The 25,599-nt window shown below is 34.1% G+C and overlaps 1 non-coding gene across 1 annotated transcript; it reads right to left on the reverse strand.

Annotated features, from left to right (window-relative positions):
* Nucleotides 1–7,733: 7,733 nt before the first annotated feature.
* On the reverse strand, nt 7,734–7,805 carry Trnaa-cgc (transfer RNA alanine (anticodon CGC)). Its single transcript has one exon. It is a non-coding gene; the product is annotated as a tRNA-Ala (tRNA).
* Between the last annotated feature and the right edge of the window lie 17,794 nt (nt 7,806–25,599).

Consider the following 25,599-nt stretch of genomic DNA (forward strand, 5'->3'; position numbering starts at 1 on the left):
TTAAATCCTCGCCCCGGCAGACTGCGCTCGTACTGTATGGCACAACAGAACGGCAAAAGAGGATTAAAGCAGCAGCAGTATCATTTTAATGGTCTTGAAAAGCATAGCATGAGAGTAAAATATTTGGCGTGCAGCAATTTCTACCCGGGACTTGTGCTTGAGGGGCAGTAATTTGAAAAAGTTATCTTTCCCCAGAAATCAACTAATTGGATTAACAGGGCAATGTCCTATTTCGTGTTCAAATTTTAACATCGTGCAATTTAAGCAACTGCGTCGACTTTTGTGGGTACAGATTAAAAAAAAAGGTACATAACCTTGCAAAGTCAAGACGCAGTTTTCACATTACTTAAGATAATTTTACAGAACAACTTTGGCACAATTTGATACCAGAAAGAAAGTTCACACCATTTTGAGACAAGATTGACATAATGTTGACAATATCTTGAACAGTTTTGGTAAAAAATGACAAAATTTCATTTCAATATTTTGGCACAATTGCATCAAAGTTTTGATACAGGTTTGAACTTATTTTTGATACAATTTTCACAAAATTTTGACATTATTTGATACAATATTAAAAAAAAATATTGACACATTTTCTACAAAATTGAAACACTTGATTTTAAATTTCTCACTATTTCGACACAAAACCGAAAAAAATTTGTTTCAATATCTTATCATTTTAAAACTACTTTTGATTAAATTTTAAAATAACCTTGACATGATCAAACAAATTTTATGCACTATTTGAACTACATATTTTGAAAATTCTGACAGTTAAGACATGATAAAAAAAATTACAATTCAATTTTGGCAATTTTGACAATGCAGACATTTTGAAAATTTGAAATGCTGACTATTTTGACAATTTAGTCATTTTTGACATTTTTATGACAATTTTGACAATTTCGACAATTTTGACAATTTTGACAATTTTGACAATTTTGACAATTTTGACAATTTTGACAATTTTGACAATTTTGACAATTTTGACAATTTTGACAATTTTGACAATTTGGACAATTTTGACAATTTTGACAATTTTGACAATTTTGACAATTTTGACAATTTTGACAATTTTGACAATTTTGACAATTTTGACAATTTTGACAATTTTGACAATCTTGACAATTTTGACAATCTTGACAATTTTGACAATTTTGACAATTTTGACAATTTTGACAATTTTGACAATTTTGACAATTTTGACAATTTTGACAATTTTGACAATTTTGACAATTTTGAAAATTTTGACAATTTTGACAATTTTGACAATTTTGACAATTTTGACAATTTTGACAATTTTGACAATTTTGACAATTTTGACAATTTTGACAATTTTGACAATTTTGACAATTTTGACAATTTTGACAATTTTGACAATTTTGACAATTTTGACAATTTTGACAATTTTGACAATTTTGACAATTTTGACAATTTTGACAATTTTGACAATTTTGACAATTTTGACAATTTTGACAATTTTGACAATTTTGACAATTTTGACAATTTTGACAATTTTGACAATTTTGACAATTTTGACAATTTTGACAATTTTGACAATTTTGACAATTTTGACAATTTTGACAATTTTGACAATTTTGACAATTTTGACAATTTTGACAATTTTGACAATTTTGACAATATTGACAATTTTGACAATTTTGACAATTTTGACAATTTTGACAATTTTGACAATTTTGACAATTTTGACAATTTTGACAATTTTGACAATTTTGACAATTTTGACAATTTTGACAATTTTGACAATTTCTACAATTTTTACAATTTTGACAATTTTGACAATTTTGACAATTTTGACAATTTTGACAATTTTGACAATTTTGACAATTTTGACAATTTTGACAATTTTGACAATTTTGACAATTTTGACAATTTTGACAATTTTGACAATTTTGACAATTTTGACAATTTTGACAATTTTGACAATTTTGACAATTTTGACAATTTTGACAATTTGGACAATTTTGACAATTTTGACAATTTTGACAATTTTGACAATTTTGACAATTTTGACAATTTTGACAATTTTGACAATTTTGACAATTTTGACAATTTTGACAATTTTGACAATTTTGACAATTTTGACAATTTTGACAATTTTGACAATTTTGACAATTTTGACAATTTTGACAATTTTGACAATTTTGACAATTTTGACAATTTTGACAATTTTGACAATTTTGACAATTTTGACAATTTTGACAATTTTGACAATTTTGACAATTTTGACAATTTTGACAATTTTGACAATTTTGACAATTTTGACAATTTTGACAATTTTGACAATTTTGACAATTTTGACAATTTTGACAATTTTGACAATTTTGACAATTTTGACAATTTTGACAATTTTGACAATTTTGACAATTTTGACAATTTTGACAATTTTGACAATTTTGACAATTTTGACAATTTTGACAATTTTGACAATTGTGACAATTTTGACAATTTTGACAATTTTGACAATTTTGACAATTTTGACAATTTTGACAATTTTGACAATTTTGACAATTTTGACAATTTTGACAATTTTGTCAATTTTGACAATTTTGACAATTTTGACAATTTTGACAATTTTGACAATTTTGACAATTTTGACAATTTTGACAATTTTGACAATTTTGACAATTTTGACAATTTTGACAATTTTGACAATTTTGACAATTGTGACAACTTTGACAATTTTGACATTTTTGACAATTTTGACAGTTTTGACAGTTTTGACAATTGTGACAATTTTGACAATTTTGACAATTTTGACAATTTTGACAATTTTGACAATTTTGACAATTTTGACAATTTAGACAATTTTGACAATTTTGACAATTTTGACAATATTGAAATTTTGAAAATTTTGACAATTTTGACAATTTTGACAACTTTGACATTTTGAAATTTTAAAACAAATTGAGACTTTTGACAGTTTGGTTGTTTTTGACTAACCCTCATGGTTTTTAATTTTTTTCTTTACAGGCGTATTATTTTTTTCTTTATGTTTAATCGTGCATCACACGAAAATAGAAAAAAATCCCATGATGTCCTCAAAGTTTCAACAGTTTAGGACAGCATAAGGTAAACAATATTTTCACGAGGCCCTTAGAACCAAAGGTTTATAAGTGTATAAATGCTTATTTTCATTAAACACGCCACATTGTTGTGTTTGGCCATTTTCCATACATTTTTCGAGAGCTTTTTCTTTTAAAAGAAAGAACTTCTAAATAAAATTCTTAAAATCTGAAAAGTCACCAAATGAAATATGAAAAATTGTATGGCAGTTTAAACGCAAAACCGACCATTTTTGCACTTTTAACTCATTTTCTCTGAGGGCCTCAATTTATGTTAACATAGGCAGGTACTTTCGAAAAAGGTTGAAATTTTTCGGAATAAGCGGGAGATAGCCAAAAAATGCGGGAATTTTAGAAACTCTTTGAAAACCTAATTTCTATAGCTAAACTAATGAGGCGTTCAGGTACAGATATATAAGTGCATAAAAGCATTTTTCGAGAAAAACGCCCTTCGAAGTTTTCGTTTTGACTGATTTTCTTGAATTTTTCAGATAGTTTTATTAATTTTTCGCTCAATCAAAATGATATGAAAATAAAAATTTTACAACTTTTGATCACCTGATTTCTGAGGATACCAAAATGATAATTTTCAATTTTAGCATGCTTTTAAGCTGTTTTGAGCTGCAGCTTTCGAAAACTGCTTGTCAGTCTATTAAGTATGATTTATTAGATAAACATGTTTTGATATTTGGCCTTTTTTTGTCAACCTCATCTAAAAGCGGGATTGGGTATGAGAGGGTCAATTTTTTTCGCTAATTATTGTTTACTTGTTTACTTTTTATCAACACAACATACGGTTACACTTCCATTCGACCAGGTGTTCTGTTTTGCCCCGTAGGACCATTATATGCTGAAATTTGATGACCGCAGTGCTTCCGTTTTTTGTTTCTCTGAATTATCAGCTCACGACCCAGAGAAAAAAAAAACGATGAACCGGTTAACTAGCACCAGCCATAGTCAGCATGTTTTTACATCCCATTTTGAGAACTTAAATTTAATGTGCCCGGTCGATTCCAAATTGTATGGGGTATATTCCAAGTTAGGTTGGCTTGAGTTGCGTTTTTTTTCCAAACTTTGAAGGCTTGAACATTTTAAATAATTTATGATTATTGATAAAATTAAATCTTCTTGTGAAAATAAGTTTTATTATGCAAATTTCACACAATTTAATAAAATTGAGAAAAAAAATAAAATTCAGCCACACAAGAGCATGGCACACCTCAAAAAAGCGGATGTCCAACAGCCAGCGGTAGCGTAAGTGTCTCATTTGGTTGCCCATCGGTATAATCACTGGTTTGTTGGGGTTGTCACAAGCCATCATCGGTTCCGAATTTCCTTGCATCCGCTGCTCGATAAGGTTTTGCTCCATTAAGTAGAGAGACTTGAATTTAAAAAAAAAACCTACCTGGCCATGTCATTCAAGTTAACTTACGTTTTGGTCACAAACATCCACCAGAAGGAGTTGCGGTTGGGTTATCAATTAGGGCCGTTTTGGGTCGGATATGGGTCCGGCATCATTTCGATGCCTCCATGTTTAAATGCGGTCCGCCACATTCCCGGGACTGATTGTTATCGCTACCAACACGTTGCGTCCTCGATGAAACGCTAAAAACGACTATTGGCTGTCTAAAAGGTTTTAATTAGTTTTTAATTACATTTTAGCTTTTACTGTACCAGCATCTTTTTTTGTTACAAATGTCACCTGGGTGTTTCGGTTTGTGGCACCATTAAATACGGCAAAGGAAACATTCAAAACAAGCGTATGCCTTTATTTTAGAAAACTTTCTAGAAGGGATAGTTCCCCTATTGACTTTTATCTTCGCTTGAGTGAAAAACTACCCACTTGAAGTTCCACGTGGCTCAAAAATTTAAACGAATCATGATGAGTAGGTACTACGTATTTTCATGAACTCAATATTTAATCAGGTTCCAGCATTTGTATCAATATCAAAGACGCCCACAAAGTGTTCGTAAGCCAATCAAAACGGCTAGCTTCCCACACTCATGCAATCAGTCTGTTGGTAATTATTTTTTTCTGAAAGGAAAATGACAACATCAATTAACGAAATCTGGATGACAGCTTTCATTGCTTAACTATCGAGGCAGCAGAAAGCAAGTTGAATCAAGATGAAGTTGAACAATAGATGGAGGAATACTTGAAAACTACCTTGGAAATATACTCGAGCAACAATTCTCGTTATTATTACTAGAACCTTCAAATCCGATATAAAACATCGTGATATATTAATGTCACAGATTCCTTTAAAACATTTATACAACGCCTAGAAGATTAAAAAGGCCCGTCTACAAAAGGTTGTGAAGAGTAAAATAGAAATGAATTATAAAACCCTCAAGTTTTTGAAAGACTTTATTAAGAGTTACCATCCTCAATAAATTAGTTTTCAACCCCTGACCGAATGCAGTTTTCATCAAGACAATCAATATCAGCGATTTCAGCGGCCTTAAGCTGCAAACAGCAGCAGCATGAACAAAACGACCAGCGAGTCCGATTGAAATACGTTGTAAAATCCAACCAGTTTGTTGAAATTTTCAGCATGAATAGATAAATATTGCTGGGAGTCAAAGGGGCTTTTAACAAATAACTGATTTATCAAAAATAAATTCTTCGAAAAAATTGTGTGTTTGTAAGAATATTTAAATTTTGTCAAGTACCATACGTCCACGTAAAAAGGTTTTACTCAAGTGCGTTAAAACCTTCTTACTTGGACTTTTGGGAGCAAAAAGAAAAAGAAATTATTCTGAAACTTTGCAATCTTTTTGATCCTTTCAGTATAGTTTTTTCCGAGACAGATTGTGGGAGGGTAACATTTTGTTTTTGTTTTGAAAAATGTAAACACTAACTGGTCGCCATTTTGATCCTCGATTATAAGCTTTGTTCAATGCTTTCGTTTAAAAACTTCTTTAATTAAAAGCATTAACATACCTTCATGTCTTAACTTGTTATGGAATAAAAAATTTATATTCAAGGTGCGCTTGCAAAACCACTACAATTGCATTGCCAATTTTATTTCGTTACTATCTGCTCATTGAACATGCCAAATGTTGTTGGTATGCACGGAAAGAAAAAACAACCCACTCTAGGTAATTTTGACGTAAATCGCCACTTCAGTGCAGGAACTTACTAGTAGGTTAAAACACAACAACCTTAAAGTAGGTAGTTGTACTTTAAGGTGCCAGTGGGTGAAAATGACTTACTTTGCAAAATTTGCTACAAAATAGAAAATAAAAACTTTGAAATGTCCATAAATTTATGTTCTAATTTGTCGGGAAGTGTTTTAAGACAGGAATACCGCTATTTTTTTTTAAAGACTGGGATTTAAATTCAATTTATTTAATTAAAAATTCATCACGAGGAAAATCAATAAAAATTCGTTTTTTCTGGGGTGGATTAAATGATTGGAACTTAATTCTCAAGCACTGTTGCTTTTCCGATTGTTCCTAAATCCTCCAGGTCGTGCTCAGGTTTTTTTTGTTCCGTTATTCGCACGCTCTGTCCGGCTGTTCGGATGAACTCGGTGTCACAATAACGTACCGATTGTCCACTTTTTTTCCTATTGGTTGAAGGACCTCGATTAAATCAACTTAACCTTTATTAAAGTAGGTCAACATCAGAAATCGAACAACAAATTATTTACATAATTCTGGAAATATTTTATGTTCTGGTTTGTAGAGCAGATAGACCTCGTCGTTGCATTCGGCCTATTCTCGATGCTGTCAGTCTTCTCAACCAGGGAATCAGCCGGCAGGATATCCACGAAAACTTCAGCATCCAAAAGAACCATTCCTTGGAAGAAGGATCCCGTCCTGGGACTCCTGCGGGTAAACCAGAACAGCAAAAGTAATTGTTGCTATCGTTCATCTTCATCGGAATCGGCAGCTGGGTGGTTCAAAATAATCCGCTAAAAAAATTTGACCTGGGATGCAGTCGTCGGACAAGAAAGTCTCCGACTGTGGAAGCAAAACGAAAATGTGGGAAACTTTTTTTTTTAATGCTAAGCGAACTTACCGAGAGAAGCTATTATCTCAGCACCCACGATTATCACGTATCGTCGTATCCGATCCCGTTTTTATTAATCCGGATACCTATCTAGCTGGTTTAGATTTTTCTTCACGTTTAAACACGTTGGTTCGACGAAATTAAAGATGTCGAACAATGCAAACAGGAGAACACAAAAACAGGAGTGTGGCAGTACGTAGTTTTCACTAATTTCGGGTGGGTACTTAGCTGAAAACCTCCCAGTAGATTAAAACTACCCACCCAAAACTACGTACTTTGGGCTTAATCTGTATCAACCCAGTAATGCGTAGTCCAGTGGGTAATTTTGTTTCGTCCGTGTGGTTGCCCTACCACGATATGCCGAATGAGAAAATGTAAACATGAGAAATCAGCTGTTCGTCTGTCAAGTGGGGAAATGCCTCATTCTACCATCCAATTTAATCCTTTTCGATGTAGCAAAGTCAGCAAAGAAGAAAATCACCGGTTTTGACTGTTGAATACAGTATTTAGAGTTTAGACTAATCCAACTGCTAAAAAATCGTTAATCAAGCAATTTAGAATATAGTTATTTGTCCAGTAAAGAATTCTAACAAAAAATTGTTGTGTCATTTAAAAAAGTGAACACGTGGAGATGCCGGGGATTGAACCCGGGACTTCTCACATGCGAAGCGAGCGCTCTACCACTGAGCTACATCCCCCGATGGGAGAGGCGAAGTTCAAAGCGGTACAAAAGCCAACTGCTCGCTGGGACGACGTCGACGACCAGAGAATGCCGAAACGGGTCAACATCATCGTCGTCGTAAATAAAACACCAACGAACGAAGCAGTGTGGAAACCGTCGAGGGAACGAAAGAAAACCGGCAACCGATCAGCTGATTCCGGTTTCCTCACTTTTCTCGTCGTTCGGTCGTACTCCCAGCCAGCAGCAGCGCTTCGTTTTCCACCTTGCTTTGACGGGTGGAGTGGAATTCCGACGCAACAACGACGGCAATGTGTGCGTTTTTGTTTTCGTTTTCCCCTTTCGGACCGGCGCACTGCCGATGGATGAGCTTCGTTCGTTCCTTTGCAGTTTCCCGTTCCGTCCGTCCACCGTCTCGCAGCGGGGCTGCTAAAAATAGATTTAAAAGGCTTGAACTTCCACTACCCGGCTGATGGATGAGCGCTTCCGCTCTCTCGCTTGCTGCGTATTCTCGAGGATAGGACTCTTGCTCTCCCTCCAACAGTGGGGAAGCTTCCAGCCCACAGTTTTTTTTGTTTTTGTTTTGATAGCATGTTTAGGTGGATGACTGATAATGGATAATTTGCTGAGCCTATCATTTATAGAAAAACTTGAAGGGCAAAAAATATTAATTTTAACGTGTAAGTTTAACAGCTACTTTTTTAAATAGCAATTTAGCCCTTAGGAAAGGATTATTCTTCTTAGAAATTTGATGGTTACTGTTTTGTCTATCGAATAAAAAAAAAAAGGAAATAGCTAATGGTTGAAGCAAATCCAAACTAATAGTTCTCGACTTTTGCATCTATGCATGTGACTGTTTTGAGAAAATACACAATCGTTCATGGTATCATTAACTCTATAGACGGGGTATACTAAAATCGTCATAAAACCAAAGCTAATCATTTTATTTACTTTTAGTTTTATTTACTTTTTGAGCCAAATTTTTCAAAATGTGTTAATCTAACAACCCATACTAAGTGGCCAAAAGCTGCGGCTTTTTACTAAAATTATTATTTTGATAGTCTCAGAAATCCTTTTTCCATGCGTGTGTTCGATGTAACAACATTATTGACAGTTAGGTCCAAAAGTTGTCACTATTCTGGGTTGATTTTGAGAAAACAAAAATCCTAAGTAATGTGTAGGAGAAACGAAATATGAACCCCGTCTAAAGGCGAGGTTGGAAAACAACGACAACAATAAATAAAAAATGTTTTATACATACATTTCATATAAATTGCAATGTTTCAATAAAAATTAAATTTACATACAGCTATGAGTCAGTCTTTAAATGTTTCAAGGTTTAGGAAGAAGAACTGGTTGAAGTGTGAAAAAACTACAACCGAAAAAGTACTATTAGTCAAGTTCCTTAGCCCCTGTGGTTATGCAATTTGACAAAAAAAATTGCAAAAAATTTGTCTTATCTAGATCTTAAATTTTCATAGAACAAAAGTTAGTAACTATAAAACTAAGCCGAGAAGACTTTTATGGCAAATTTAAAAAAAAATATAATGCTATCATGCCCTGCTAGTAAATTTTGGTACCATTTTGCCCGAGTAAAGGTGATAAATTTGGGTCTGACTTTTCATATGCGGTTACCTCAAATGTGCCAAATGTAAGTTTCATTGAAACCTGAATGACGCCTTGTTCAGTCATAATTTCAAAACAAGTTTTTAGGGCAAATTTATATCACTTTTATATTTAATTCTCAGTCAGAGTTTGGCGTCATTTAGATATCAAATCTGTTTCAAAAAAAACATTAGCCAAACGAGCCATATTAGGCTTGCATAGGAACCAAAATTTGGGGTACCTGTGATCCGGGCCGTAGGAAGAACCGCCTCATGGGGGGGGGGGTACTCAAGGATTTTTTAAAATAAATAAGGAATTTGAAGATTTTGTTTTAAAGAAAAACTATTTAATTTACTTAAATAAGAAAGTAGTATCTAAGCTTATTCTTTCTAATCACAAGCAGGTTGAGGCAGTGGTAAAAATTTATCAAATATTGGTAAATAAAAGTAAGAGATTAAGTTTGCGGTTCAAATCAGATTTATTTTCTACTCTTGTAAAATCGAATATAATTAAAGATTTTAGTTTGAAGCTTTGCTTAAGAATAATATGCAATATAGATAATGCTTAGCAAAAAAAACAGGAAAATGTGTTCTTAGTTTACTTTTATCTTGGAAATAAAGTACAAGTTCTTTGGCTACAAAAAATAGTTATTAATAATTTATTTCATGATTTATATTATAAATATGATTTCTTTAGATTTGTGTTCCAAACTAACTATGATTGAATCAAAATTTTAAATATGAACCCAGAATCAAAACTATGTAACTGCGCCTGTAATTTGAATCTTTAATGAAATTCTCACATAGATATTTGAATCTTAATTATAAAACTTAACTTCGTGCTGAATTTGAATTTTTAATTGTGATATAGAAATATGAATTTCGATTTTTGAATCTAAGTACCAGATAACAATTCTTACTGATTCTGAGCCAAAAAGGGAAATTTGGACCAGAATTTCAATCACAGATAACTGATTTGAATTCTGAATTTTTGGCATTCAATGTGAATATATTCAAAATTCAACTTGTGAATCTGAATGAAAATTGCGAATGATAAAACTGTTTCAGATCTAACAATTCTGGATAAAATGACATCATTATCAACTTTCTTTAATTCCAATTCTGCATAAGAATTAAAAATATAAATTTTCAAAATGGTTAGTACCTTACTTTGAATTTTTTTTTCATAATCCGAAATGAAGAGTTTTTCATATAGAAGTATAAAATGCAAAACCGAGATTCGAATAAGGATTTATTCTCAATGATGATCCAAACTGAAGTTCAGTTAAATAAACAGAATACAGAATCCGAATGTTATCACAGACATCAAATTTTATTGTAATGAGCAAATTTGGAACCCCAAATCCGAAAACTATTCTAACTTAGCTTACGTTATCTAAGCTTTCCAAATATTTTACCACAAGTATCCGGACCGTGCAAATTCGGGGCCAATATCAAAATACATAGATTAAAATCGTGAAGAAAAACACTTGACTTTTGTTTATCGGAATACAATAAACGATTTTAAATCACATTTCAAAAAATAATTCACATTATTTTTGATAAAGTTAATAAAAAAACTATAGACTCAAAAAAAAATTTATCGACTCGATTATAATTTTTGTTGGATTTAGCAAATAAAGTGCAAAAACTTGGGCAAAATCTGGACGCTTTGACCTGCTTAAATTCTATATTGGGGACTGAATTTCAAATAACCAGTGTTCGGCATCGCTAACTGAAAAGTTAGCGGCGCTAATTAGATCGCTAACTCGGTCAAAGTTAGCGATCGCTAATTAAGACCTCTAAATGATGCGTAAAAGTTATTGATCTATAATAAAGCGCTAATCGCTAATCGATAGTAGAAAGTTTTGAAAAAAGATAAGCAAAACACAAATTTTGCAGCCATCTTATATTATAATAATATTTTAAAATTGTTTAATGATATCGATAGGGGCAGTTTCTAACTTGTTTTGTAATATTTCTGTCCATATCAGTTGCGTCAGTCCACTTTTAGTTTTAGTTAGCGTATTTGATGGAAAGTAAAAGGAAGAACTTTTGAATCAAATTTTTCAAAATATTCACCCGTTTATCAATTTTTTTACATCAGTTAATGCGAAGTTTCTTTTTAGGTAGATGTTTCATCTATTTTGACATTAATACTCACTAATATATTTTTCACAACTTTTTCAACTCTTTTATATTTAAAGAAGGCTTATGCTTCAGACATAAATTCGAGTGAAGACAATTCAAGAAGTCGCCTATTTCTTTGATTCCAGTCAAAATCGAGATCGAATAGCTTCTGAAATCAATCTTTAACGAATAGTTAAATACCTGATCGGATTCAAAATTTCAAATCTGAATGATGCCGAATTTATGACCTATAAGTTTATGGACAAATTAACACTCCAAAGAGGTAGCGTTCTTCAGTTAGCGGAACTAAAAATTAGCGGAATTTTCTTATTCGCTAGCTGAAGAAGAAATTAGCGAGAAAATAAATTCGCTAACCGAAAGTTAACGGACTAATTAGCGATTAGCGGATTAGCGTATTTGTGCCGGACACTGCAAATAACAAATTAGAAATTTTTCGAAAAACTGTAGTAGAATTATCGACCGTGGATAAGATTTCAAGGTTTTGGCTTTAGTTCTGAGTCGAGATTGTTGCACTTGAATAACTTTAGTCGACCATCTACATTTGATAAGAAATATGTAATGTCGAGTTTAGATAAGAACATTTTGCAATGCATTTTTAGACCATCGTGGTGGGTTTAACCCGCAAAACCCTACGGCCACGCCTCTGGTATATATCATATTTTTGTTAAGCATCACACCAATAATGTTGTAACATCACTAGAACCGATTTGAAGTTGCTATTCTTGTGTATATAGATTTATTGCCTAATCCTTACATTAAAGTACTCAAAATCCAGTATAATGTTTAGAATTTAGGTGTATGAATTATCTCAGAAAATGCAGATTTAAAAACAACTACCTTTGAAAAGTCGTCATAAATTTTCTGATTCTTATTTCAAAAATCTAGAGATGCCAAAATGTAACAAATTAACTGAACAGTGTTATGAACGCAACATTTGGGATGCAGTTTCAAAATTTTAAACTTGCTTTATTAACAAAAATTGTATTATTTATCGCTTAAATAACAGCATTGAAATGTGAATATTAGAAGAAAAAAAAGATCCCTCGAGTGTAATGAATCCTTTCTGGCGTTTCGACTGCCCCGACTAGACTTTTATGGCAAAATTATGCTTGATTTTATTGTCAGGCCATTAAAGTAAAATGTGGTATTTTGTCTGAGTAACGGTGGTACAATGCCAAAATTTGGGAGTCAATTTTAAACGCGGTTTGGTTCAAAATTGTTTTAGAGGGCACAATGATTGTACTTTTTTTTCAATAGTATCCAAAAGTTGGTATCGTTACGTCCTCCACTTTTCTTTCGAACGGCTAGCAAAAAGATTGAACTCAATACTCTATTAAGATTTTTTGGCATTATCTTTCGACATGTCGATGCTTTGATGCAACCTTATTTTGCCATCGGGAAAACTGCGACCCGAAACTGTGCTATCATTTTGGCATCACTAGCTCATTTTGGTTATTGTTTGCTATCAATTCAGGCATCAAAGTCTGCTCGGGAAGCTTCTGTTAATTTTCAGCGAAAAAAAAAATTTTGGTTTCAGTGGCTTAAAGCTTAGATTAAGCGTCTAAATCTCGGCGTGTTAGATCAACTTTTATTCGATTCAGGATTCAGATATTACCTAGAAATTTTTGTTACAGGGATTCAAGGCTTTAAACTATAAATTCTAAAATAATAATAAATTTGAACTTTTTCTGACATCATTTAGGAAATTTGAAAAAAGTTTGAAGATTTAAACTCATCTAACAACTTTGTTGAAAACTATAAAATGATTTAATCTTATATCATACATTGTAAAACTTTTCACTATTTTGCGAAATTGGGAAAAAATTACAAAAAGAAAACTTTGATAATTTTTCTCTCAGAAATCAAAATTACTCACGTTCTTCGGGAAAGTTGATCATAGAGTTAAAACTTTTTTCTAATCTTTGTCATGTTTCATAGTTTTCCCATAAAATTTCCCAAATTTATTTAATTAATTTTTTGATCCTCAATTCTGTTCCTGAATATTGGGCTCACATTCCGATTCTGAGTTTTGAAAGCTGCTAAATTCTGTTTAATTCTTGAAAATTTGTTTACTTAAATAGCTGCGTGTGAATTCATAGACCGTAAATCAGAAAACTGACATAATTTTTTTTTAATAATTTCTTTACGCTTTGGAACATCACATCCACATGTTTCTAAATGAAGAAACTTATATTTTACAGAGAATGTACCGCATGCCGCACAAAAAACCTTAAGCTTGATTATTTATCTGGGGTTATAAGTTTGGGGCCTATCAAACCTAGCACAATAATAAAAGCATTTAATCATAATTTTTTTTCCCGGAGCCAAGCCTGGCTAGAATTGGACCCGGGATATTTATGGCACCATTAGCACCCAACAACGATCGGAATAGAAAATCTCGCAACCATGCGCTGGGAAATTTAGTTCCAAACCCCTTGGAAAAAAAGCTGAATTTATTGCCAATTTTGGACCTAGCGTTCTCGAGCCAGCAGGAGGGATCTCCTCTCTAGAGTTTTATGCTTGGTGATGGTTCCTCCATGAATAGAAGTTTGAAATTGACTCCCTGGATAGAGCAGCAGCGGGAGAGAGCAAGCCGAAAAAGGCTGAAACGAATCGCATACCATATAGGTACTAAAATACAATGTACAATTTTATTAGTCCCAAACATCCCGAATCATCAAAAGATTCGCCGAGTCAAAGACCCTCCAGACTTTGCTTGGAACTCCGAAAGTGTAGCCCCCCCTTTTTATGAGAGAATGGCCGTTAACGAGAACAAAAGCGAGAAAAATCAGTACAGAAAATATCATAGAAGAAGGTCGATTACAACAACAACCGACATCAAACTAAAAGGTAAGCCCATAATCGTAAAAATGATGACTCGGCTGCGTCTATTCTTGGAAGCTGTTTGGCCGAATCGATCTGTCAAGAGCTGGAATATTTTTGCTTCTTCATTGGTGCCCTTTTTTTATCTTCTCTGAGGCATCTTGCCAGGATTCTATTATCTCTATGGGTCTTTCAATTGAAAAAGAATACAGATAAAAATTTGAATATTTTTGGAAACACTTTCTAGGAACTGAACTAACTCAGAACAGTAGATTATTTATACAGAAAAAACTGTATTTGGCTATAAACGGCTGTTAGTATTAGTGGCAAATTCCCTTCCCCCTAATTTCACATATGATGGGTTATCTGTAATAACAGATTTCAGATATTAAATTGGTCCCATTTGTGCATTGATAGGCATCCAGAGCTTTGGCAGTAGCACGGAGAGCATCGCCTAAAATTTGTATTTGTATTTTAGTCAGTGTTTTCGGCTTGTAAAATGTGAATTGCACATAACTGTCATCATTGGTTTATTACCTTCTGATTAAAGTTAACGTAAGTTCAAAAGTAATTTTTGGAAAAATGAAAAAAATAAAAATTGTCTACGCCCGGACACCGTATTGTTTGCTATGACCGGACATGCAAATATTCAAAATTTAACATGATTTCAACTTGATACTTTAATTTTTTTATCTTTTAGTAAGGATTCAAAAGGAAAATATTTTGGTCCTTTGTTAAACTTTGAAATTTGCTGTCCAGTCATTGACCATTTTCTCTAGTTTTAACGAAACAATTATTACATTCTGGTTTGTCATAAAAACTTTTATGAAAGGCTTCTTGGAATGTTCAGTATTGAAAAAAAATGTACTCACAAGACCTGTGAAGTGATTTGAGTCATTTTATAATGTTTTGTGCCATTGATGAGAACTTCGGTGAAAAAATTCATAGTGTCCGGCTGTAGGAAATTGGAAATGAGTGAAAACTAACATATAATGATTTTTTTTAACCAGTTTACAGATCATAATGCAGATACTCTTCATATCAGAAAAGGAACCAATAATTACAAAAATATATTTTTTAATTTATTGTTAAAAACCTAAAGTACAAGGTAGTAGACAAGTTCCACCTACATATAGAATATATAGAAATGATTGTCTGTCTATCTGTCTATTCCCTATAGACTCGAAAACTACTGTTCCGATGAATATGAAATTTTGTATTTGAAAATTTTTGGGGTCGGAGAAAAAAAATTAACACAAAATATGACACAAGCCATACAATTTTCAAGGTAATTTGCATCAAATTTCCTACAAATACAAATTATTACATCCTGAGATGATTTTGTGTAATATTGGACCAATTTTATTGTATTGAAACCATGTAGCCATTTTTAATTAAAAAAAAAAGGATCGTGATAACATTCGAAATTTTTTTTTGATAAAATGAAATTGGGTAAATATACCCAATCTTGGCCCCAAAGGCATGGTTGACTAGATTTCCCATGATTGTAGTCTTCCTGTAACGTGTACCCACAGACTAATAGTGTACCTTCAAAAGTCCTTCGACAAATATGATTGCTTACTAGCCTGAAATGCAGTAAAAATATGTCCGCGCTTGAAAGCTTTTGATAATTTGAGCTAAATCTGATCAAACTATTGATTAAAATGTTCCTTATCGTGGCCCCCGCTCCGAATTGTGGCCCTTTCTGAGTTCCTTAAATTGGGCGTGTCTAGAAAAAACTTGCCTAAATAATACAACAACAGCCCCCACGAATTTATTGATAATATCCCTGAAGGAAGCACAACAATGTTCGGTATTGTTTTCAAAAAGTCGAAGTTTTCAAAATACTTTTAGAATTGATATTTGCATGCCGAAATATAAACTAACGTTTAAAAGTTTTGCTTGTTTATTTTAATTTTTGTGTGTGTTTAAAATTTCTATTATAAGAATTATACTGCCGTTCCAAGCAAGATTGTCACATGTGTAAAAACGTGCAAACGAGAAAAACGCGATTGAAATTTCAGCTATATTTTAAATTTTTCTCTCAAACTAAAAATTCACCGTCAGTTTTTTCGTAGTGAACAGTGCTAGTTGATCATTTTTAAATGTTTTCTGACAAAAGAAAATAACATTTCCTACAAAAAACACCAAATTAGAGCCAAAAACGCCCCGTGTGACACTTTTGCGTAGAATCAGAACACATGCCGATGCTAGTTCTACGGAAAACTGTCACACGGCTACAATTTTTCTATCATTTTAAAAGCTCCCATAGTTTCTTTTTTTTTCTAAAAACTCAAGTTAAACCGTAATTTGGGAAATACGTCCCTTTTTGTTTATAAAAATGTATAGTTGAGAATGGATCCTTTAAGTAGTGCCTACCGAAAAATGTTTTGTGAAAATTTCTCTAAATAAAACACTCAAAGCTTCCCGCTCCTCCTCCGCCCTCAATTTTAGTGTTTTTTTAAGTGAATAACATTATATTCAACAGTTTAAACTTATCTTAAGATAATTTTTTGATGAAATTTGCATTTTTAATAGAATTTTCTCTAGTGTGACATTCTTGCGTAGAAACATCAACATAGAGACAACCACCTTGATGAAAATTTCGTATAAGTTCAGAACAAAGTATACTTGTTTGTGTTTTTATTCGAAAGTTAACACTAAAAAAGAGTGTTTCCAGCAAAAAAGTGAAAATGACCCAAAAGTCACATGGGACAGTCTTGCTTAGAACGGCAGTATAATCTAAAACAAAACAAATCTTTCGTTCAATTTTTATTTATGCAATCATGATAGATCTGTTTCTATTGAAGTTAACATACGATAGTGAATGTTCATAATTTTTTTTATTCCACTCCCTTAAAAGGAAGACCGACATTTAAAAAACCATTATGACCGAGACAAGAAGCAAGCTAAAGCTCAAACTAAAGTAATCGAACGATTCTTTGAATCATACATATTTAAAATATCGCCTTTAGGAATTTTATAGCAATCGTATGCGTAGAAATCGTATCCATGAGGAAGTGTGTTTTTAAAATCAATCCGAAGATGGCAGATGCACTAGCAAGGTAGGTTCCTTTCAGATTTTTCCGATGATCACAATTTTAAATAATTGCAGTTTGTCATGCGAAAAATAAAAAATTACGCAGTTATTTGGATTCCATTGTGGACAAACGCTATGCAGAATGTTGACATATGCGATTTTCTTATATGTTTGAATTTTTTTAGGCGTATATTTGACATGTAAAACACCAAAATGCATTTTGGCATGCCAAGATAAGGAGCATGCCAAGTTAAGGCACACTTTCCCTACACGTCTTTATTTAAAGTAATGAGATGAGTTAAAATATTTTAAGGCGTTTTCCGTTTGTGGGAAGGGGGGCTTCCGTATAAAATAACCAAAAATTTGCCAAACTCGAATTGATTTTAATTTAATTATTTTTTTTTTAATAAAAAATCAATAGGTATATACCAAATAAACGGCAACCTTCGAACAAGAATCTATCTCTTTTTTTCCATCCATCGGGAGAGACGTTTATGGTATTTTCCTCTCAAAGCAGAAGGTACGGAGTTGAAAAAGTCAAAATTTCAACCAATGAGGAACCAGAATGATTGTTGTGTTAGTGTGCAATCATTCATAATTCTCTGGGATATGACATTCAGTCCGGATCCAGCAAAATTTCAGGTCTGTTATAGCCCCACAAAATCGTGGGCCCTCAATTTCGATGGTTGCCAATTTCAATGACAAAGGATAGAGATGCCAGCCCCATCATTGAATGGGCAAACAAGTTCTGGTAAAAGAAGAATACACATTACAAATACTGTGGCTGAATTCAAAGGAATTCATAAACTATCTTTGAAATCATCAAAAATGTACCTACTTGTTATATCAAAAGTCCCTGTTCATTTTTTAAGATAAGATTTCATAGAACAAATGTATCATATAATGGAAGATCCACTGCATTGAAAAGAAATTTTTTTCACATTCACAAAGGGTTTTCATATGAAACCTTCTTTCAGGTGAATTCCTTTAAATTTTGGTTTAAATAAATCTTGCCATAATGAGATTTTTTTATTATATTGAAACCTTTCCAACTTCCAAAAAATTCCGCATCAATTTGTAAACTTAATTGCATAGTATTAAATTTAATTTGCTCATAAATTAAGTAAAATAAAACCGGTTTTCGAATATTTGAACACTGAATACTGTTAACATTTTTGTTAGAAATTTGAAGATCACATAAAGTCTTGAATGTTTTGAAAATGTATACAAGTGAGGCGATTCCAAACACCAGCGGGGACTTTGAAGTTCGAATGAATAAAATTTTTGATCAACACTGAGAAATCTATAAATCATAAATTGAAGAATAAAAGGCCGAAAATAGATTTAAAACAACAAGAACAATTCATTTCTGAATTCTAAGCATCAAAGTTTATTTAAAAGTTAAGAAATTAAATCTTTATTTTATTTCTTTACTGTTAAAACCAACATCGCTTCTTTCGTGAATATTTAAAAACGCTCACAAATTTGTTTAGAAAGGACAGGAAAAAAAATTACGATTGGAGAAAATTATTAATCAGGTGTAAAATACACAAATTATTTGAAATGAAAATTCAAACATTCAAACAATAGCTCAGCTTTCATTTCACAAAGTTTTGTATCTTATGTGTTTAATGTTTTTATTTGAACAATTTTTGCATGGCGTTGCAAAACACACCGAGTCAGCTAGTTTATTAATAACGGGTGGCAACTAAAATTTTGGAATTTCTCTTTCAAGCTGTGGAAAAAAGTCAACTACACCTACTTGAAGAAGATTTGATTTATTGGAATTAAAGGTACATTGACCATTATTAAAAAAAATAGTGAACTGTTGAAAACGGTCCATCATCGGCTGTTCACAGAAGCTTTGTGTCAACTTTGTGAACACATCTCTTGAATCTACCAATCAATTGTTTGCAGTTCTTGCCTTTCAAATTATTTTTGTACACCAATGAGCTCAAAGCACAGATCTGTGCTCAAAGTTCCGAAAAAATCTTCAATTGGGTGACACAGAGGCTTCAAACTTATGTTTGAACTTGTATGTAATGTACGGACTTTTGCAGCATCCCGTTGGCTCAGTGAATCCTTGTTAATGAGGACACGAGAAAGAGATCGAAGTGCTTTTGCGTCCATAATTTTTAAGTAGTTGTTGGGGATTTTAAGATATGGCAAACAGAGGAAGCCGCCACATTTTCACTTTTAAAATGTTGTACTGTATACTTTTTGCCGAGATTTTTGAGCAGTTCGTAGAACTTTAAAAAGTTCTCGCGAACCGCTTCTTTTTTCGACGGCATTTTGAGCAAAACTGGGCAAACATTTCCAATACAAAAAATTATTATTCGGACACCATAGTTACCAGCACGAGGAAGGTGAATTTTAGAGGTTATTTTTAGACAAAAAAACAACGTGTAAATTTTTCATACATATTTAGATTTTTAACCTATAACTGCATGATGCATTTGACTGAGTCGATTTGGGGTCAGTTTTGAATTTCTTAATCCATGGGGTCTTGAAAGCTTCGCCTTGGTTCGAAATTCATCCATGATTTTTGGTAGAGTTTTTAAGTATCGTTTTCATGAGTAAATTTAAACTTTTAGGTTTGTATGGGAAAATTGAATATTTTGTACTGAAAAATCAACATCATTTTTGTTTCTTTTGTGGAATCAAGCCAGCTATTGGTTTGCGTGCCATTTTATAAATTCTGTGAAGGAAATTTTCCGCTGAACAACTTTGTCGAAGACCGTATCTTTGTATCTTACTAGGCAAAAAAGTTATTAGCTGGTTAACAGGAGTATGTCTTTTGGCATTGATTAATGATAAATTCGTTTGACATCACTGCTTAGAGAGGTATTGCATGACTCCTTTTCAAGCAATTCTTTGCAGGGTACAAGCAGTGGTGTCAAATGAATTTATTGTTTTTTAATTCCAAAAGACATATTTACCCCTGTTAAACAGCTTATAACTTTTTTGCCTTATAAGATACAAAGCTACGGTCTTTACGGTAACAAAGTTGTTCAGCGGAGAATTTCCTTCGTAGAATTTATAAATTGGCACAAAAACCATAAACAGGATTGGTTCCACAGAAGCAGCAAAAATTATGTTGAATTTTCAGTACAAAATATACAATTTTCCCATACAAACCTAAAAGCTCAACTTTACTCATGTAAACGTTAATTAAAAAATTCTACAAAACATCATGAATCAGTTTTGAACCAAAACGAAGATTTTTAGCCCCCAGGGTTTGAGAAATTAAAAAATGACCCCAAATCGACTCAGTCTAATGATGCATATCTTCTTCAATTTCACAAAAATAAAAGATGCCTATAAAATAAGAATAAACCCGTTAGCCAACTTCTTCTAAATTGAAGAATAAGGTTTATAAAAATATATCTCAAAAATATCTCCACGCTTCCGAGAAAATTTGATTTCAGGAAATGATGTTTAAAAACAACATAAGTGATTGTCGATATGCGTTTTCATATAAAACATTGCAATAGTTTCCGAAAGCAAAAACAACGTTCGTCATGTCCATGTCCGTCATTAATGAAGGCTATTGTGCCATCAGCGATATTTATCAAATGGTGAGTCAACCGGTCGCCGTCGGCCAATTTGCTTGACCAATTATGTAGTTAAGGATTTGAATAAACTCTAAAATTACCTGAAAGTAAAGCAGAAACATGCGATGAAGACGGTGTTTCAGTGGTCTGGTCGCCCAACTAAGGGTCCCACTACTCTAGAGTTCATTTTTACGATTTTACAACCACTCCGCGGATGCCATTTCAGAACAATGTCGAGCCATTAAGGCAATGAATGGATACCGATGTTAAAATTGATTGCCTTCCAAGCAGAATCGTAGCCGGGGATTCGATTCAACTGCTCATCACTCAATAACTACCACTCGCCATTGATTCATTAGCATCAATTTATGGTAGCAGGCATCATAATGGCCGGAGGTGGAGGAGGATGGTGGCCATTTCCAAAAAGAAATTCCAATTTGATGCCTCCCAGATGATGGGGAGCGGGAGGCTTATTGGAGAAGGGCCGGCCAAGCGTTTGTATTCATGGAAGAGTGAAAGCCTTCTCAAGACCCCAATAATAACATATTCTTTGCATGGCGGTTCTTTGCAATGCAAAGTTGGGACAAAGACGAATGGAATTGTTTATCGATTTCTTCGGAGTGTTTGCAATGGGTCCACACGAGCTCTTTTGTACCGATACTCAAAGTTTTGCAAAATAACTTGAACATCCACATTCGGTATTTGGTCCTCTAAGTTGTTGGGTTCTCTAGAAGCATCCAAATCGGGTAGAGTTTCCCGGAGCAGAGAAGGACGGCGACGACGGAGGGAACATTGAAGTGGACATATCCGGGCCGGTGCTGCTCGACTGAAACGTGATAGCTTCGAAAGAATGTGTAGCAAAGTTCCTCGAGTTATGTATGTGACCTGCGAGTCGATCTCTATCGGTATGAGCCCGACATGAACAACGCATATTATTTGACATTCGTTTGGGACTTTTTTTTACAAGGGGGCTCACGGTGGGATAGAGGTTGGTCGAATGGAGATAAAATCATGCATTTTATTTGTTCATAATGGTACTCTTTTATATCGTCAACTATTCAATGATTATTCTTATACCAACTACATACTTTCAAGCTATTTTACGCTTCAAGTTTATTTTTAAACGAAGTACAAAAGGGAAGTACTTTTTATAGATATTATCAAAGATTTATACTAGAAGGTTCAGCATAAATGTAAATATGAGACCCACCAGCCTCTTATAACAGAATTGGTACCAACCAGTGTTACAGGATATAAACACATGGAAGCACGTGAGTGATCAGTAGTCCACGATGCATCCATATTAAAAGCGACAGCTAGGCTGAAAAACACTGCATCTATGAGCCCGGACGGTATACCTGCTACTTTTTTGAAGCCTTTTCTACCACTTTTCGGTTTCCTAAAAGACACATCTTCCAATTATCGCTGGATGGCGGAATCTTTCTTTACTGTGGAAGGAAGCCCACATCAATCGACAGAACCGTGAAAACGAAGGGTTAAAAATAGTTATGAAGTTTCGAAAAAAATATATGGAATTTCAAACAAAATTACAATTCACGGAAAATTGAAGAGTCTTCTTGTTCAAATAACTAATCAGCCGCATTCGTTGAAATAACTTGTGTGGCTATCAGTAAAACTTATGTTCAAAAGCTTTCAATATAATGACTATGGAACAGTTTTTCTTTGGAGATTAAGCAGTATTTCAGCAAAATATTCGAATTTCGGAAAGCGTTTTTTCAAATGAAGTTTAAAAATCTGCATTAAATATTACTAGTTACAACTTGTAATGAATGCTACTTTATTTTACATCCTACAAAAAATAAAAAAAATCAGTTGCAAGGATTTTTTTTTACTTTTTAAAAGTTCTACGTAAATTTTTTTTTTCTATCCGCATAAGCCCATAATACATTGTAAATACTTTGGTGAACACCTTTATATTTTTAGCAGAATTTTAAAATAAATAGTTTTTCTAGAGTTCTTAAAGTTTTAAACTTTTCCATAAATTTCTGTGGAATTTCTATAACTATCTTTGATGATAAGCATTGTTCAATGCTTTCTTTACAAAAACTTCTTTAATTAAAATCATCAACATACTTTAATTCTTAACTGAATTTACAATTGATAAAATAAGAATTTATATTCTCCTCACCAAGGTGCGCTTGCAAAACCACTACAATTGCATTGCCAATTTTATTCCGTTACTATCTGGTCATTGAACATGCGTAATGTTGATGTTATGTTTACCCTACCACGATATGCCGAGAAAATGTAAACATGAGAAATCAGCTGTTCGTTTGCCAAGTGGGGAAATGCCTTATATCTATGAAAGCGAAAAAATAAGAAAATTTACCATCAATACCCGATCAATTTAACAAAAAAACGGCTGTTAAAATGGAAATACACATGTGGAAGACCATGACAGTTTGTGTTTACGTTATACTGGTGAAAACCATCCTGAATATGTTTGTGCTCCTGAGCTTTCGGAACAGGACTGCTTCGAATTTCAGGAGCAAGAGACTGTTACGAGAGTCGCATGAATACTTCCCCGTACCTTGGGAAATTCCATTGTTTTTTATTAAAGAATCTTCACTCCATTCTCCTGCTCACCACCAAAAGTGATTCTTAGCGCCCGAATACTTCGAGTGTACGCACGGCCTTCCTCAAGCAATCGTACGAGGGCTAAGTGTCTTCTGGTCCTGTTTTATTTATTTATTTATTATATTATAAATCAACGGATCACATATTGATCCAAATGAAAAACTATAGTTTAGGACAATGTACATACAAGCGGTAATCTACGTTAAACTTAAAACTCTAAGAATTTTTCTTCGGAATACATCACGCGAAACGTCAAAGTCGAAGTACCCGGAGTAGCGGTTAAATGTTTTTATAACACCGATTAGAGCTGTGTTGGCCCCATAATTGTTCAGCCGGAGAGGGACGAAGAGCTGAAGATCACGACTCCTCAGAACTCGTGGCCGTACGTTGAGTCGAAGTTCCTCTAACAATGCGGGGCAGTCTATTCTCGATGAGAGCAGATCGGCAACGACCGAGGCTCGTGTGGCGGTCCGGCGGGCTTGTAGCGTGTCGATGTCGATTAGACGACAGCGGCTCTCGTAGCTGGGAAGTCGGAACGGGTCGTGCCAGTTGAGTTGTCGGAGAGCGTATCGCAAAAAACGCCGTTGGATGGCCTCAATACGCTCTGAGCCGTTTTGATAATATGGGCACCAAACAGCCGAGGCATATTCAAGGGTCGATCGAACCAAACTACAATAAAGACTCTTCAAGCAGTAGACATCCTTGAAGTCTTTCGTCATGCGGAAAAGAAGACCCAGACATCTGGAGGCTTTGTCGACGATGTAGTTAGTGTGAGTCTTGAAATTCAACTGTGTGTCAAGAATCACGCCAAGATCTTTCACTTGTTCGACGCGAGCGATAGCCTCGTTTCCAAGATGATAAATGGCTGATAATGGGAGCCGCTTGCGGGAAAACGAAATTACTGCACATTTGCTGCGATTCAAGGGAAGGCAATTTACATCACACCAAGAGGCGAAGAGGTTGAACTGACTCTGTAGGAAGTTTACATCCTCGGGACCGTTGATGCGGCGATACAGTTTCAGGTCATCAGCATACGCTAGTTTTGGTCCATCAAGGAGCAACAGCACGTCGTTGAAGTATATCAGGAATATTATTGGTCCTAGATGACTCCCTTGAGGCACTCCGGATTTGACGGAGAACTGACTGGAAAATGATTCACCTATTCGAACAATGAGTTTTCGTCCTACCAGGTAGCTGCGGAACCATTCCAGTAGAGACCCGCAGATACCAATACGATCGAGTTTGGCGATGGCTATGGAATGGTTCACCTTGTCGAAAGCAGCTGACAGATCAGTGTAGATGACGTCGGTTTGAGATCCCATGGCAAAACTGTCTTGCACATTAGACGTGAATGTCAACAGGTTTGTAGTCGTAGAGCGCTTGGGCATAAATCCATGTTGTTCATTTGAGAAATAAGGCTTGCAATACGAAAAAATGGGTTCCAAAACAACCAGCTCGAACAATTTGGCTATCGCACATAAGGCAGAAATGCCACGATAGTTGTTCACATTTCGTCTGTCCCCTTTTTTGTGCACCGGAAACATATAGGCCTCTTTCCATAAGGATGGGAACGTAGACTGATCGAGTGAAACTTGGAAGATTATTTTTAGAGGTATCAGCATATGTGATATATATCGCTTCAAGAAGGTAGCTGGTATGCCATCTGGTCCTGCGGAAAGGCTGTGTTTCAGCTTAGCGGTCGCTTTCAAAATAATATCGTCGTCTACAACAATTTGATTCAGCCATGTGTTCAAATGAGGGACGTTACAAGCCGCGCTGGTAACTTGGTCCGAGGATATTGAGTTTGAGTCAAATACACTACGGAATTTGTCAGCGAAGAGGTCACAGATTTCAGGTTCCGAAGTCGCTAAATTATCATCCAGAAACATGGAGGGCGGTAGGCCGGATTCTTTCCGCTGGTCCTTGATGTACTGCCAAAATGATTTGGGTTTTGTTTTGAAACCTCGCTGTATCCGAATTAAGTAGCTCTGGTAGCAGCGTGAGCATAGTTTTTTGTAAGCTGAGTTGAGTTTGCAATACTCA

This window comes from Uranotaenia lowii, chromosome 1 (genome assembly GCF_029784155.1).
Source record: "Uranotaenia lowii strain MFRU-FL chromosome 1, ASM2978415v1, whole genome shotgun sequence".
NCBI lineage: Eukaryota > Metazoa > Arthropoda > Insecta > Diptera > Culicidae > Uranotaenia > Uranotaenia lowii.